This window comes from Macaca nemestrina, chromosome 1 (genome assembly GCF_043159975.1).
Source record: "Macaca nemestrina isolate mMacNem1 chromosome 1, mMacNem.hap1, whole genome shotgun sequence".
In the NCBI taxonomy this organism is placed as follows: Eukaryota; Metazoa; Chordata; class Mammalia; order Primates; family Cercopithecidae; genus Macaca; species Macaca nemestrina.
Genome location: NC_092125.1, coordinates 6,157,242 through 6,163,800, shown reverse-complemented (window position 1 = coordinate 6,163,800; position 6,559 = coordinate 6,157,242). Strand labels below are relative to the sequence as shown.

Genomic DNA, 6,559 nt, shown 5'->3' with positions numbered 1-6,559 from the left:
TGGCACCACTACACTACACCCTGGGTATGAGCAGGAGAAAATTATCAAACTGGAATGGGAAGTCCCCCTCTGTCAATGGTTGATTTAGTGGTCTCAGATCAGTTCACTGACACAGAACAACTAAAAACCCTGGCCAAAAATTTAAAAAAAAAAAAAAAAACTAATTGTTTAAAGGTTTCAGAAACATATGAAGATAGTGAGAATTTGGAGGGGCTAACATCCAGAAGAGGAAGGAATCCAGAAAGTCACATCAAGTGTCCAGGGCCACTTTAAATCTCATTATAACTGGTGATTCCAAAAGTAAAAGCAGCAGCCAAGAAGCAAAGGAACAGAGCAGAGGTATTGGCAATTTCACAGAGCTAAAAACATGAGAATTAGAGTTCAGGGGCCCCTGATAAGGAAAGTCCTGATAAACACCTCAAGATTTTTATTGGAACCCCAAAGAGCTATACCTGGAATAAAGTTCAACTTCAAACAGCCTCTATTCCTGATTCTGATCCTACCTTAGCCTAGTTGATTGACTGATGAATAAGTAGTCAATCGAAAGAGAGAGAGAGAAATTAAGCAGAAGAAATAGATCCCTGGAGCTTCATATATTAGAATTATAAGACTGGCCAAGGAATTAAAGTACAAGACGGTAAATTTTGGCAGAAAACTAAAGAATCAAATGGATTTTCTATAACTGAAAATTTCAATGACTAAAATTAAGATATTACCAGATAGGTTTAACAGAAAATTGCATAAAGTTGGCAAGAAAACAAGTAAACTTGGATACAGGACAGAAGTAGAATAAAAGCACTGAGAAGCAAAGAATGCAAAATTTAGAAAAGAGCTTAAGAGACACATCAGGCATGATAAAAAGGTTTAACAAAGTATAATCGAACTTTCCTAGCTCTATTCACAGAAAGGGCCCAGGAGCAGCGACACCTCAACAGCAATGAGTACACATGCTACCTAGAACTTGGTTTCTAAAAACCATCCTCCTCGAAAGGGAAACAGAGCTCATTAAAGAAATGGTAATTTCAAAGCAAGAGCAGAGAAAGTGTAAGATAAGCCCAGAATATCTTTTTGTACAAGAAAGTAAGAAAATGCTCAAAGAATGATGGAGACATGACCAAAAAAAAGCAGAGAAGCCAACTTGAAAAGATTCCAACAAGCCAAATATGGGACAATTTGAACATCAGAATAAATAACAATAACAGAATTGTAACCCATTGAATAAAGTAGGAATTCATGACACCATATTAATATAAATAATTAAATATATTGAAATGTTTTAAGGGGAATGAGGTATTTATGTAGCCTTAAGGTATCTTCTCCCAAATTATGTATTACTTACAAAGGGAAAAAGTGCAGCTTGGCAGGTGAGAATCTTGGCAGAACCACTTTAATCAAGAGGTTTAGTTGAGCATTATCAGTAAGAGTAAATCAAAATCATGATCCACTTGATAGACACAATGAGAAAATAGAGCATCACTTCTGTGACACCCCTACAAAAATTGTATCTAATAATGGAAAAAACCAAAATGAGAGACATTCTACAAATAAATTGTCCTGTAATCTTCAAAAATTTCAAGGTTATAAAAGTCGAGAAAAATAGACAATCTTTTCCAAACTAAAGGGAACTAAAGAGGCATGAAATCTAAATGCTTAATTCTGGATTTCATCTTTTTGATATAAAGAACATTATTGAGACTATTGATGAAATTTGAGTGGGGTCTGAAGATTCATTGGTAGCAGTAAGCTCAAGTTAATTTCCTCACTTTGATCATTGTACTCTGATTTTGTAGAATTTCTAATCAACAGGTAATATAAATTAAACTAATCAAGAGTGATAGGGCATTATATCAGCCACTTATCAATAAACATTTCAGAGAAAAAAATTTACTTGTATTGTTATTGCAATTTTCTGTAAGTTTGAGGTTGCCCCCTCTAAAACAGTAAGAATTTTCCAAAGCAAACAAAAGATATCAAGCCACAGATTCAACGTGCTATCAACTCCATGCATGATGAGTGCATTAAGAAAATTCCTACCTAGGTACATCGCAATAAAACCTGACCTCAGAGTTTCTAGCTCTCAAGACAAATTCCTCCCATCCTGCCACTAACAGATTTCTCCAAACATCTCTGCACCTCAGAGTGCAAATACAATGAAACATTTCACTCTATCAAGGCCTTCCTCCTTTGTTGCTTCAATAGTTTTTATGAAAGGAACTTCCATTTTATTCAAAGTACCTCCAAACCTGCAATCCTAAGGTCCGGCAACTCAATCCCAAAAATCCACTGTAGATGCCCAAAGGCTGGGGTGTTTAGTCTTCAACATTTTTGCCTTTATGGCTCCCAGTCAAGATAGAGCTGCACCAAGTCCAATTCCATTCCTCACCACAGATGATTTTTTCCACTTTAAGATCAGAACTATACAACCTTCTTGCTTTGTGTCAGCATGCTGTTGCACCCATGGGCAAATTCTTAGGTAAGACGAAAACACAGCCCCAAGGGCAGGTAGTAATTTTTTCAGAAAAAGGTAAAGCAATCATTTATCTCAGTCTGCCCAGGACAGTCCCAATTTATATATGTATATTCTCCCAATCGGTAGGCTGTCTTTTCATTTTGTTGATTATTTCATTTAATTTTTTATTATTTATTTATTTTGTAGTGACAGATCTCATTATGTTGCCCAGGGTGATCCTTGATCTCCTGGCCTCAAGTGACCCTCCAATCTTGGCCTCCCAAAGTGCTGGGATTACAGATGTGAACTACCACAACCAGCCAATGCGCAGAAAGTTTTCAGTTTGATGTAGTCTGATGTAGTCTCACCTATTCATCCTTGTTGTTGTTGCCTGAGCTTTTGGTGTGATATCCAAAAATATCATTGCCAAGATCAATATCAAGAAACTTTCCCCCCATGTTTCTTATAGAAATTTTATGGTTTCAGATTTTTCATCCTTTTTGAGTTTATTTTTGTGTATGATGTAAGATGAGGGTCCAGTCTCCCCAGTGGTGGATGTCCAATTTTCACACCACCATTTATTGAAGAGATTATTCTTTCTCCATTGTGTTTTCTTGACGTCCTTGTAAAAAACTAGTTGATTTTTATATGCTTGGGTTTATTTCTGGGCTCTCTATTCTGTTTCATTGCTTTATGTCTGTATTTTCATGCCAGTGCCACAGTGTTTTGATTACTATAGCTTTATTAATATAATTTGAAATCAGAATGTGTAATGCCTATAACTTTGTTTTTCACTCTAAAGATTTTTTTTGTTTGTTTGGGCCATTTCAGGTCTTTTGTGGTTTCATATGAATTTTAGAATAACTTTTTCTATTTCTGTGAAAAATGCCATTGACATTTTGACAGGGATTGTGTTGAATCTATATTGCTTTGGATAGTATGGACACTTTAACACTATTAATTCTCCCAATCCATGAACATGAAATATCTTTCCATTCACTTGTGTCTTCTTCAATTTCTTTCATCACTGTTTTATAGTTTTCACTGTGCAGATCTTTCACTTCGCTGGTTAAATTTATTCCTAGAATTTCATTCTTCTTGATATTAGAGTAAATCAAATTGTTTTCTTTATTTCTATAAGTTATTTCTTATAATACTGATACTTCTCAGGCCTCTGGGCCCAAGCCTGCACATATACATCCAGATGGCCTGAAGTAACTAAAGAATCACAAAAGAAGTGAAAATGTCCGGTTCCTGCCTTAACTGATGACACTACCTTGTGAAATTCCTTCTCCTGGCTCAGAAGCTCCCCTGCTGAGCACCTTGTGACCACCCCCCCCCCCCGACTGCCCCACCTGCCAGAGAACCCCCTTTGACTGTGATCTTCCACTACCCACTCAAATCCTATACAACAGCCCCACCCCTATCTCCCTTCACTGACTTCTTTTTCGGACTCAGCCCGCCTGCACCCACATGAAATAAACAGCAGTGTTGCTCACACAAAGCCTGTTGGTGGACTCTCTTCACACGGATGCATATGACGATACTAACACTATTATTATTTTGATTTGTCAGATGGAAAAGTGAGGCTTGAAGAGGTTAAAAATAACTTTTCCAAGGTCACAGAGCTAATCATCACAATTAAAACTCAGCTCTAGTATGTGAACAAAGATTTTTTTTATACCAAACCAAAATCATTTGTTTCTACTCCACTATTCTGTCATGGTGAGTTTTAGGTGCTAATGGGAAAAGGTGCTCTATGACGGTGTCCAATAGACAATTAAAATTCAAATCTGGAAATGAAATCTGGACTGAAGATTTTTAAAAAAATTAACCCTCATCACATGCAGTCAGTTGTAGAAATCTTTAGCATGGCTGAACTTTTTCATATTAAGAAAAGACTAGAACTTGGCCAGGTGTGGTGGCTCACACCTGTAATCCCAGCACTTTGGGAGGCTGAGGTGGGTGGATCACCTAAGGTCTGGAGTTCGAGACCAGCTGACCAACATGGTGAAACCCTATCTCTACTAAAAATACAAAAAATTATCCAGGCATGGTTGCACATGCCTGTAATACCAGCTACTTGGGAGGCTGAGGTAGGAGAATCGCTTGAACCCGGGAGGTAGAGGTTGCAGCGAGCCGAGATCATGCCATTGCACTGCAGTTTGGGCAAAAAGAGCAAAACTCTGAAGAAAGAGAGAAAGAGAGAGGGAGAGAGAAAGAAGGAGAGAATGAGAGAGAGAGAGAATGTGAAAGAGAGAGAGAGAGAAGGAGAGAGAAGCAGAGAAAAGAGAGAGACAGAAAGAAAAGAAAAGAAAAGAAAAGGAGAAAAGAAAAGAAAACAATGAACAAACAAATGAACTAGAAATCGAGCAGGAAACTGGGAGGACGTATTACTTAATGGGAGGGCCAAAGAAAGTAAGTTAGGGCAAGAGGCCAAGGTATGCCAGAGACCCAGGACAAAACACAGTGCAGAGTGATGTCACAGAGCCAAATGGGAGTGTAATCTATGGCAAGCCCTCCCAAGTATGTGTGGGTGAAATGTAATTAAATTCAGAATCTCTCAACCCCAAAATTTTCCACAAAGGAAGCAGAGAAACAAAACAGTTCATTATTGAATAAGCATTAAACCAGAATGTGATGTGCACTATAGGCAATCCACAAAGACAGAAAGAAATCGCACCTTTTTTTTGTTGTTGTTTGTTTGTTTGTTTTGAGACGGAGTCTCACTCTGCCCAGGCTGGAGTGCAGTGCCGCGATCTTGGCTCACTGCAAGCTCCGCCTCCCGTGTTCATGCCATTCTCCTGCCTCAGCCTCCCGAGTAACTGAGACTACAGGCGCCCACCACCACGTCTGGCTAATTTTGTGTATTTTTAGTAGAGATGGGGTTTCACCGTGTTAGCCAGGATGGTCTCGATCTCCTGACCTCGTGATCTGCCTGCCTCGGCCTCCCAAAGTGCTGGGATTACAGGCATGAGCCACCACGCCTGGCCAATCTCACTCTTTTATACAGCCAAGCAGAAACAACCTATTACATACATGTTCTCAAAATAAACAATAACTAGTCCTCAAGCAAGACGAATTGACAGCACCATTTGTCACACATAGTTTATCCTTGATTAACCTGGCAATTGGGGTGACTATCTATGTTAGTTAATTTGCTTTATACAAAGGAAAATAAATGTTTCATATCTTTGTCACAGGAGGTAGTTTTGAAAGTTGGAACAAGGCACCCACTATCACCCAAGCTAGGCGTCTACACTTCCACAGAACCTGGGAGACAGGGGTGCTATTTCCTTTCTTCCTTGATGTTTAAATTCCAAAGAGATGGTTTCCATGTCTTTGAGAAAGACCTTACTCCTGGAACATAAAGCTGACAAAAAGGGCTAGCTAGTTTTCCAAAGGGTTTATATGCATTTCAAAGACAGGAGGGAGAATTTATAATGACAAGTTTTCTGAAGTAAATGCTCTAAGAAAGGAAGGAGAGAGGCGTGGAAGGAGAGAAGTTCCTTTTCTTATTTTCAACAGGAAAAAAATAAGCCACTTATTTTTCATTTGCATTTGCATTTACATATGAATAGACACCTCCATGCATTCAATCAAGATTGAAACTGAAGTTTTTTTGTTTTGTTCTGTTTTGTTTTTAAGATTAAGCAATGCAATGGGTTGAGGAGTGAGAATATGAGAGGTATCAAGGACGGAGAGCCACAGTACTTTGCAATAAGTTTAATCAGAAAGAAAAATAGAGAGATGAGATTTATGCTAGAGTATAATGTTTGTAGCACAGACCCAACCAGGTTTATTTGCTAAGGGCGTGGAGGTAGTGGAAAGGACAAGTTTCAAAGACCAGGAAGAGAGAGGCTACCAATGATGGTGAAGAGTTTTGGAGGAAGAAAGAAGAAGGATAGTCAAGAGCTGGGTGGAGGGGTTCATCTTGGCCAGGAGGACCCCTTCCTCCAAGCACAGGCGATGGGAAATAAAGGATGAAAGGAAGGATGGGGATGTATAGGTTTGAAGGAAATGGTAGAGGAAGTAGAGAAAGTTTGTATTTAATGGTTTCTACAGTCTCTAGGGAACTGGAGACAAAGAGATCCATTAAGTGGAGAATCA

General features: G+C 38.7%; 1 pseudogene across 1 annotated transcript; it reads left to right on the top strand.

The window, feature by feature from the left end:
* The first annotated feature begins 2,289 nt into the window (after positions 1 to 2,289).
* Positions 2,290 to 3,948, top strand: LOC139356417 (uncharacterized; annotated as a pseudogene). The gene has a single exon (XR_011608261.1). The product of XR_011608261.1 is annotated as an uncharacterized protein (transcript).
* The last annotated feature ends 2,611 nt before the right edge of the window (positions 3,949 to 6,559 follow it).